The sequence below is a fragment of the Monodon monoceros genome, unplaced genomic scaffold (genome assembly GCF_005190385.1).
Source record: "Monodon monoceros isolate NGI ecotype Baffin Bay Population unplaced genomic scaffold, NGI_Narwhal_1 Super_Scaffold_12, whole genome shotgun sequence".
NCBI lineage: Eukaryota > Metazoa > Chordata > Mammalia > Artiodactyla > Monodontidae > Monodon > Monodon monoceros.
Genome location: NW_021703768.1, coordinates 3,147,281 through 3,157,643, shown reverse-complemented (window position 1 = coordinate 3,157,643; position 10,363 = coordinate 3,147,281). Strand labels below are relative to the sequence as shown.

The window sequence follows — 10,363 nt, the reverse complement described above, 5'->3', positions numbered from 1 at the left end:
TCCTGTCAGTTGTCTATTTTATGCAGAGTATCAATAATGTATATGTGTCAATCCCAGTCTCCCAATTCCTCCCTCCCCACCTCTTTCCCCCTTGGTGTCCATACATTTGTTCTCTACAACTGTGTCTCTAAGTCTGTCTTGCAAATAAGATACCATTTTTCTAGATTCCACCTATATGCGTTATTATACAATATTTGCTTTCGCCTTTTGGACTTACTTCATTCCGTATGACACTCTCTAGGTCCACCCACGTGTCTACAAATGAAAAGATATGGAACACTTCACGAATGTGCATGTCATCCTTGCACAGGGCCATGATAATCTTCTCTGTATTGTTCCAACTTTAGTATATGTGCTGCCGAAGCGAGCACGTAAGAAGAGCTTCTAAAGTGAGGCCTGCTCACAGCATGGCTTGCTGCCTCTGCCACTATGTAGCTTTGTGTTGGAGAGTGACATGACCCTCTGAACCTGAATGAGAAGCCGGATGGCCGCACTGCTGTGGCTGAGCTCCCGGCACTGGGTAGGTTCTTTAGGAGAGGGTCTGGCAATCCAGAGCCTACTCGGAGGACATGGATTAGGGTTCTGGTGAGGAAACACTACCCACATCACACCTGGAAGCTGCATCTGGGTTTTTATTTATTTTTTAATCTGTTAAACCCATGCCCCTAATTTGCTCCCCCATGTCCCCCTTTGGTGACTACTAGTTTGTTTTCTATGTCTGTGAGTCTGTTTCTGGTTTGTATATAGATTCGTTTGTATTATTTTTTAGATTCCATGTGTAAGTGATGTCATATGGTATTTGTCTTTCTCTAACTTCGCTAAGCATAGGTCCACCCACGTTGCTACAAATGGCAGTATTTCATTATTTTTTTATAGCTGAGTACTATTCCATTGTATATATGTACCACATCTTCTTAAGCCAACCATCTGTTGATGGGCACTTGGTTTGTTTCCATGTCTTGGCTATTGTAAATAGAGCTGCTATGAACATTGTGGTGCGTGAATCTTTCCGAATTAGTGTTTTTGTTTTTTCCAGATATACACCCAGGATTGGAATTGCTGGATCATATGGTAGCTCTACTTTTAGTTTTGTAAGGACCCTCAATACTGTTTCCATAGTGACTGCACCAATTTACCTTCCCACCAACAGTGTAAGAGGGTTCCCTTTTCTCCACATCCTTTCCAACATAGTGACATAATCGGGGTATCCCCCATCTCTTGTCTGGGATTTCTGCTCTGCAGTTGGGCGGGAGGATGAAGATGACACCCCCAGAAGACCTTTGGGTTCATGGCTCACCTACCTATTTCCACAGGTGTCCGAGGACCCTAAGGTTGAGGCTTTATTTTGCCCTAAATGTGTTTTTTCTTGCATTATAACTTTGATTTCACCGCAGTTTGAATGCAATATAACCATGAGCCCCCAAAGAATTTTAAAACAGTGAAGGTTATGGGGCAGAAAGAATATATATAATTATTTTTTATTACATTACATTTTATGTGCAAACTTTGTATGCATTTATTTTGGAGCTGTTGTTTGTTATTTATATAAGCTTGCTCTTGTTCAACTGATTTATTTTTCCTTTTGGAAAAGTGTTTGACTGTCTCGGGTAGAGCTGGAACACATCATCATTTATCTCACTGAAATCAATGGAAACCTTTTTTTTTTTTTTTTTCACCTGTTGGCTCTTCACTTAAGGGCAGAGTTTTCAGGAATAAAAGTCCTCAAATTAAGTGTGAGATAAGTGTATTAACAAAGGTGTCTCACAGCCTCTAATTTATTTTACCTCCTGGCCCTTTTCCGCATTGGAAACAGCTACGGAGGTTGAGGCACTTCAAGCTTACAGCTTCAGGGGAAGGATAATGCAGAAGAATAAAGGTACCAATTCGTGGCTTTTGAATTCCAAAGTAAGCTTTAGAGATTCATGACAGGGAGAATAGTTGTGAGGCATAAAGCTTTCTGAACTGCTGGAGCTGTGAGAGCTTATCAGCCTAAATCCATCATAACTAGAGGTGGGGTCAGGTCGCCTCTGCCCTAACCCACACACCTGGGGAAAGAGTGGTGGATGAGCCAGTTTGCTCCTCCGCGGACAAGAAGGCTGTGATGCCTTGAGGCTCGAAGGCCTTGGAACTTTGATCCTACATTTGGAGAAGGAAGAAGGGAACTCAGAACAAAATGGAAGGAGTTTGCCCTGACTGGAATAGCCATCCATTCCTCTTACGAAGTTAAATGGAAACCTGAGGTAGAAAGTGACCTGATGATTTCTCGGTCAACAGAAAATGGTGATTTGCCATGGCAACCGCTGCTCACAGCTATGGGAGCTGAAGCCCCAATCAACCAGGAAGTCTCCCTGCCACCAGAAGCCAGCACTGGATTGGGGGATTGGGGGGCCCAAGAGGGAGCCAGAGGAACTGGGAAGCTGGCCATTGTGGGGCTCCCCAATAACACGGTATGGTCTAGCACCGAATCCACCCACCAGGGGAGCCCCTCTCCTCTCACCAGGAGCCCCCCAGAGGGCAATTTGGGATGGTTTCATCTGGGGGTGAGTTTTAAGTATTATCTATCAATAGCAACAGCTAGGGAATGTACTCAAGGAATTAAAAAACAGGTAAGATCAAAGGAAGTTATGTAGTATAATATTTAGTAAAATAATTTAGAGTACCTTAATTTAGAAATATTCATCTACCTTCATTTATACATTCTTAATCATTCTTACATATTTGTTAAAGCAAATTGCCCAGGAAGCACTTTCTTTCGTGAACAAGCAAAACAAGACAAACTTCACCAAATGTTCTATAATTTAGATTTCACAACAATGCAGATTTTCTTGCCTCATTAGGGTAAAATAGTGGGGCTTTATGGTTTACATCTATACATAAATCTTAAGTACATTTCAGCTTAGAATCGCAGAAGTTAATAGGTTTACTTGTGGACCCCTTTAAATTCATGAACATGGATTAATTGTATCTGGTGTTATTAGACAATCATTTTTGAGGAAATGTATGAAATGACGATCTCTTAGGACCCCAAGTCCTCTCTGCAAACATGATGCAAACAGTTCTGAAGCAGGAAGCAGCCCGTCATAAGCCGGCTCCTACCATTCTATCAGAGTAAATGCATTTTTCTCCTTCTGGTTGATGGACTTGGAGAAAATTTGTTGAGTTTATTCAATCTTGGCTGTCATTTGAGCCGTTTATTTTTTCCAGTGTACTGAAGAGCTTATTTAAAGGATTCGTTTGGTAGCTTATAAATGATAAGCATCTCATACCTTTTAATAATTTGCATACATATCTTGGCTCTACTCCAGCAGACACACCTGTACAACACTGAGCCTCCTGATGTTGTCTCCCGAACGGCTTCCTCAGCACCTCTCCTCCCAGATGAGGCTGGTCCCAACAGCCACTGAGACACACCAGGGTACATCCTCCCTTCTGTATTATAGCAAAAACAAAAGCAAATAAACCACTGTGTGAAACTGTTGCAGGAAAAATGGGGCCCGAAAGGAGGGTCACGTCCCAGGTCTTGAGTGAGTCCCTTGGACAGGCTGCCAAGTGAGGGTCCTTGGCTTCACGCAGGAAAGGATTCAAGAGTGAGCCATAGCAAAGAGAAAGTAGGTTTATTTAGAGAGAGACACATTCCATAGACAGAATGCAGTCTGTCTTAGAAAGTGAGAGCGGCCCGAAATATGGGATGTTTAATTTTTATGGCCTGGGTACTTTCATAGGATAATGTGGGAGGATTATTCCAACTATTTTGGGGAAGGTGCAGAGATTTCCAGGAATTGGGTCACTGCCCACTTTTTGGCTTTTTATGGTCGGCCTCAAAACTGTCATGGCTCCTGTGGGTGTGTCATTTAGCTGATGTATTGCAGTGAGCGTATAATTGAGGCTTAAGGTCTACTGGAAGTCGAATCTTCTACCATCTTGGTCCTAATCGGTTCTAACCAGTTTAAGTTGTGTCCTCAATGGCTATGTCATTCGTTCAATGTTTGTGCCCGCCCTCTTTCCTCCTGTCTCAAAAGGACATGGTGGGGGAAGTTGGTGACACTCCTGAGGGGGATGAAGGACATCCTGCAACATAAAGAGGCCAGAAATAAATGAGCAAGAAGCAGGTATATGAGAAAATCAATTCCTGGACTGCAGGTAGTGAGTCGGGCAGGGCAGCAAAGTGCTCTCTTGGAAACATCTCCTCTGGCTACATCCGAATACAAAAGTCGAACTCTGATTTATCTTAAAATGTATGAGCTTTCTTGAGCCTTTGAGGGGCTGGTTTGGTTTCTGCATTAATACTTTAGTTTTACTGTCTGACGTTATTTCGGTGCACCCTGACATTAGTTCATCTTCTCATAAAAGCAAGATCTCCTCAGATTACTTTAAAATTGTCCTGCCTTCCAGATGAGTAAACGGTAATCGCTTCCTGGCATCTGAGCCCACGCCTCCATCAGAGACCTGGACCGAGATCATCCTGCCAACGTCATCTCCATCAGAAACGCATCTGAATTGAATTTGAAAGATTCTCCCCAGAGCAGCATTCACTCTTGGAAGACATCATTATTAAATATGTGTTGGGCTTAAAGCACAGTGAAATTATTCCTTTGGTTATAGTTTAAAAATGAATGGATAGATTTCTCCAGACCTGAAATGGAATCTGGATCTCACTTGTGAGGATTAAGAAGGTTAAAGGTTAAAGTAATTCCTACCCTTGACAATCTTATCATTCTCCTTCCTCACCACCACTATGTCCAGGGAGTCTGTTAATTCCCCAGGAATTGCTCTGCCACTGAGCATTACAGGATGTCCAGTCGACGGAGGCTGGGGGATATATACTAAAGAAGAAGGAAAAACTACACAGAATTTGGAGGGTGATTTTGAAAGAGTGTCCTGACACTCCTCTGGAAGAATTTTTGCATGCTCCAACCCTCCCTGTCATCCTGCCTGCTTTGAGATTTGGAGGGTATATTTCTCACCACATATGAACTTAGAATAACCTGACCAGTGTATCTTCCTAAAATAAAATGTGGTCATGACATTCCCTTACCTGAAACTGTCAGCTGTTCCCATACAAGGCAGCTCGTTGAGTCCTGCATCCTTCCCCCTCATCTGGCACAAACCCTTCCCTTATCTGGACCACCCCGCTTCTAGTGTAGGATCTTACTGCATGACCTGTGGATCCCTGCACTAGAGCACCTAAGACAGGCCTGTGGCAGGTATGTGGGCACCTTAACCCCACATAGGGCTCTGCCATCTTGACTCCGGGGTCTGATACATGTGTGCTCTTAGCAGAGATGCCCAGGAGTTCCTGTCTCTGCACACGCTGCCTGACACAGGGTCGCATCAGACTCCTTACCCTGGACACATGTCACAGGATGTTCAATGTGGTTGGTGGGACCATTGGCATTTACTGTATTTCTCTCTGATGTTGGTTCTGCCTCGTGCTGTTTACCTCCAGAGGGAGAGAAACATGATGTGAGACGGGCAACCCTTCCAGACCCAGCCTTGGCAGTCCTGCTCTCCGGGGAAGCCGAGTATGTTCACGGCACCTGCAGGAATGGGTGGAGCGAACAGCTGCCCACTTGAGCAGGAACCTCCTGCGTAATGGCCTCCGTGCTCTGGCTTATTCCTTCTAGCCTACCTGGCTGGCTGCGACTTTCTCACCTGAGTGAAAACACTGAGTTTTGTTAAGGAATGAGCTTTGTTATTTCTATTTTTTAATAAAAATTGTATATATCTGAGGTGTGCAATGTGATGTTTTGAGATATATATGTATATGTGTGTAAATGTTTACAACAATCAGGTTAATAAACACACCCCTTACCTCACATGGTTACCGTGTGTGTGTGTGTGTGTGTGTGTGTTTGTGTGTGTGTGTGTGGTAAGAACACTTGAGATTGAATCTCTTAGCAAATTTCAAGTGTACAATACAGTCTTAGTAACTATAGTCACCAGACTGAACATTGTATGAGCCTCAGCACCTATTCATCTTATAACCAGAAGGCTGTACCCTTTGACCAACCTCTCCCCATTTCCTCCACCCTCTGACCCTGGGAACCACCATTCTACTCTGTGCTTCTGTGAGTTCATTTTTTTAAGATTCCACATATAGGAGAGACGGTGCAGTATTTGTCTTTCTCAGTCTGGTTTATTTCAGTCAGCATAATGTCCTCAAGGTTCATCTACGTTGTTGCGAATGAAAGGATTTCCTTCTTTTTTAAGGCTAAGTATTGAGAGCATTTTATATACAGTTTATGCTACATCTCAAGACCATAGAGGCAAATAGGGAAAGTCCAGGTAATAGAGAAATAAACAGATCATTTAAAAAAGTTATGTGGCCAATCTAACACCACTTTCCTGTCCCCCGCTCCAAAAAAAAAAACAAAACAAAAACAGTGAAACAGAGGTAAGCAGGATTATTTCTAACAATAATAATTACAGACAAGATTCCCTGAGTATCTACTCTGTGCTGGATTCCATTCAACACACTCCACTTCACATGCATTATGTTACTTATACTTTACAGCAATTCCAGTTATAATTTACTATTATTATCCCCATTTAGGGACTTATAAAGAGGAAGAACCAAGACTTTCAGTAATTTGTCCAGTGTTAGTTCTTTCACTGGGGCCCAGATGGCTGATTTCTCGAATCTGCATTTTTAAGTCTCTGTGCTTGGCCTGTAACTGTGGGCGTCCTGGGAGAAGGAAAGCAGGTCAGCCTGACTCTCAGCTCCAGTCTCAGGAGGGAGCAGTTGAGGACTGTTTCAGGGTTTCACATTGATTATTACAGCGTGCGCACACACATACACACACACACGCGTGCATCTACACAAAGGTCAGCACAGCCCTGGGGCTTGGGAACCCACATGGATGCTATTCCCTACAGACTAACAAAGTGATCCTTGACATGCTGAATCCCATTTCTTCCCCTAGATCATTTTGGTCACCATCATCCAGGCTGACATAACTTCTCTAGCCACTAGGATTTCAAGCAATTTAAGGCTTCAGGGATGTTTTAGAGAACCAAGCGCCATTTTGCTCAGACTCAGAGGGAAACAGAGCAAATGAACCCATGACTGGGTGACACCCAACCTGTCCCAGACAAGCCAGGCTCGTGTTGAGTGCATGAACTGTGCAGATGGTCTGCGAGGGGAGCAGTCTTCACAGGGTTGGGCCAGCACAGAACTTTCCTGCAGGACTCCAGCGGCACCATCCTGTGGGGAGCCCAGGCTGACAGCCGAGAGTGAAGGCTGATCCATTTCTGACCTTGTGCCAGGAGGACACATCCAAAGACGGCTCCTGGCCAAGCCCACTGGTGAGTACAGTCAGCAGATTGGAGAGGTCTCTCACCTACGGGATTTTTATTTGCACAAAACAAACAGCACACAACCTGTTTAAATTTCCAGGTCATGGAGTTTTGGAATTGTGATAGAAATGCCTAATGCTTCTATCGTGCAAAAGCCCAGGAAGGACAACACACAGATGCTGATCACAGGTTGAGGAGGCATTCCCGAGGCCCCAGGGCACGAGGTGCTTTCCGCTTCGGGGCACCTTCTCAGACTACCTGGGACATCACAGCTTCCTACAAGAGAAAGATGAATTGTCGAGGGTTTATTGTGGCTGTAAGGTGTTCCGAGTACATACCTGAGAGAAGCTGAGGAGGGAAGCTGGTGGGTTGATGCCTGGGTGACAATGAAGGCTTTTACGACCCTCCCTGTCAGCCGTGAGGACATCACCACCTTAAAGGCATCTTCCGTCTTCCTTCTTGTGGCTCAAGTGCCCAGTTGGGTGACTGTCCACCAGGGCCCTGACACTAACCCTGACCTGAACCTTAAGCCTAACCTGTTTCTGGTCTTCAGGTTCCGCGGAAGGTGGCCACAGACCCACGTCCTCGGTTCTCTGCAGATGTATAGACATTTCAGTAGTTTAATTTTTAAAAGGTTTATTATTTTGAGCTTTTAAAACACACACACCATCTTACTTTCTGCATACTCGAAGTCCAACAGTGAAGAAGCAGTTTCCTGGTGCTAGAGGGAAAACAGCCCACAAACCAGGAAGAAGCCACATCTCAGCCACTGGCTGATTTGGGGCACCTAAATATTTATTCTATTGAGTGTTTCATGAGATTAAATGACTACATGATATCGTACATGTACAATTACATTTACTATCACAAGAAAGTACCTAGGAATATGATCCACATGGAGTAATGATTTTACAATTTTTGTATTTTAAGGCAATTTCCTAAATGCTCAATAAAATTCAATCGACAGTAACTGCTAGCTGCCCTGCGCTGCTCTTCTTGTTTCAATCTACCCCGTCTGCCTCCACAGGAGGCTGCTGGGTCCCTTTGTGGTCCATCTCCCGGCCATTGTGCAGTCCCTGGAGCATCGTGTCTTCCAGGCGCTCATCTCCACGCTGCGTCTCAGGCTTGTCCAGCTCCCCTGCAGGCGTCCCTCTCCGCTCCACGGCCACCACAAAGGCGTGCTTCTCCCCTCCCTGCCCGTCTCTGCAAAGCTGGCCCAAGCTCAGGGCTCCCATTGATTTCAAAAGAAGCCCTGGGCTTGGGTAACTCAGCCTACACAAAAGCAGTGCAGAATCAGACTCAGGATTTCTCAGTTCCAGAAAATTTGCTTCACTCAGATCAAATGCCTCTGGAATGCTAAGTCAAAGAAAGCCATTCAGTAACTGGGTCTAATTTAAAACTGATGTAGCAAGTAAGTTGCACCAACTGCTATGTCTTTTGCAAACCAGGGTATAACATTAATGAAGTACAAGATTATCTGTTAAAGATCTGATCAGAGCCTTTAGTAACACAAATGTGTGCTCTGAGGTCAGTAGGAGCTCTGTGTGCGTGTGTGTGTTTGTGTTGGCAGCAAGGGAGAAGGGGGAAAATTACAGGAAAGTTTACAGAAGGAATATTAAAAATGGTAGAGAAAAGTTAGATCAGTATTTCTTTCAGTGTATCCTCAGTCACCCCGATCTGGCTGAAAGTGCCTCGTCAAATATTTAAAAAGAAAATAATGAATCTTACATTCTAGCTTCATGGAATAAAGAGGATTAAAATAGCTGAGTGGACACAAAGAAGCAAGCATGAAAAGGGAAAGATCTTAATTAGTTAATACAAAACATGCCGAATCCAATTATGAGCATCCTGCAATTCGGATTTGGTTCTTTCTGAACAGATGAGAGCAAATATGTCTTTAAATCAATACTGCGTGCCTGAGCTTCCGAGCTGCATCCAGTCATCGCATAGGGTTGCAAAGGGACTTTAGAAAAGACCCACTAGGAAAGTGCTGACCTGGCTTCTGAGGACCGTTGGTGGTGTAGTTTTCTCAAACCCCCAAGAGACTGATAAAGAGACTGGAGTAGTTCATTAGCATAAGACTGGCAAAAATCTATTGATTTTTAACTCCACAGAATATTCTGTTTTCATTACGATCTGCTGAGTTATATCTATTATTGGTCCAGGGCCATCTCACCCTGGTTAACCGTGAATCTCCATTATAATGAGAACACACCTTGAAGAAAACACGGAGAACTCTACCTTGCTGTCAGCTATTGTCACACTGTTCTGGGAATCTTCCATCTGCATTCCAGCTTTGTATTTTTAGAAAGTAGCAGAGTATTTAATCCTCCATAATTAGAGTTTCCCCGAAAGGACAAACTCATTTATATGACTGTCAGTTGAACCAGATCCTTCAACCGTTGTACTTGGTGTTTTATTGTAATGTTTTAAACAACTTGGTAGGAATTAGACAAAATTAAGATAAAAATGTCAAAGCTGTCTTTAAATCTCAGATGGCTGATCTACATTTAGAAAATGCAGTTATACGAAGAAAAGTCGGTACAAAATATATATTTGGTCAAGTCTTTTGACAGTATTAGGATGGTGAAGGATCTGGATTGGGGGGAAGGGGCTTGCTACAGAGAATGTGCCTGGGGCCGGCTTACTGACCCTTAGCCTGAAGGATGGTAGGCAAAATGTCCACCAACCTGTAGTACTTCAGTGTGATGGGGGTGCTTGGGAGGGAGAACCAAGAACTTCACCATTTAATTGTCCTATCTACCTTCCCATCACTGTTCCTTTCAGGTATAAAGGGTTAGTCTTGTGCTATATTGAGTCAACATTCAGTTTCTATAAACACACACACACACACACACACACGCACACGCACACGCACACACACATACACACAGACAGAAAACAAATCATCACTCCCAGAAAAGATTTGTGTACAAAGATGGTGAATAGTACAAGAGTGGCAAGACCCAAGTCCACCTCTTCCGGGCAAAATCGCTTCTCACGTGGTCGGTGTTCTAGAGCACAGTGGACCTGCAGTGGGTTAGGTCACAGTGGACCTGCAGTGGAT

At 43.9% G+C, this 10,363-nt stretch overlaps 1 non-coding gene across 1 annotated transcript; it reads right to left on the bottom strand.

Annotated features, from left to right (window-relative positions):
- Positions 1-265: 265 nt before the first annotated feature.
- LOC114893567 lies at positions 266-371 on the bottom strand. Its single transcript, XR_003792982.1, has one exon. It is a non-coding gene; the product is annotated as a U6 spliceosomal RNA (small nuclear RNA).
- Positions 372-10,363: the final 9,992 nt, after the last annotated feature.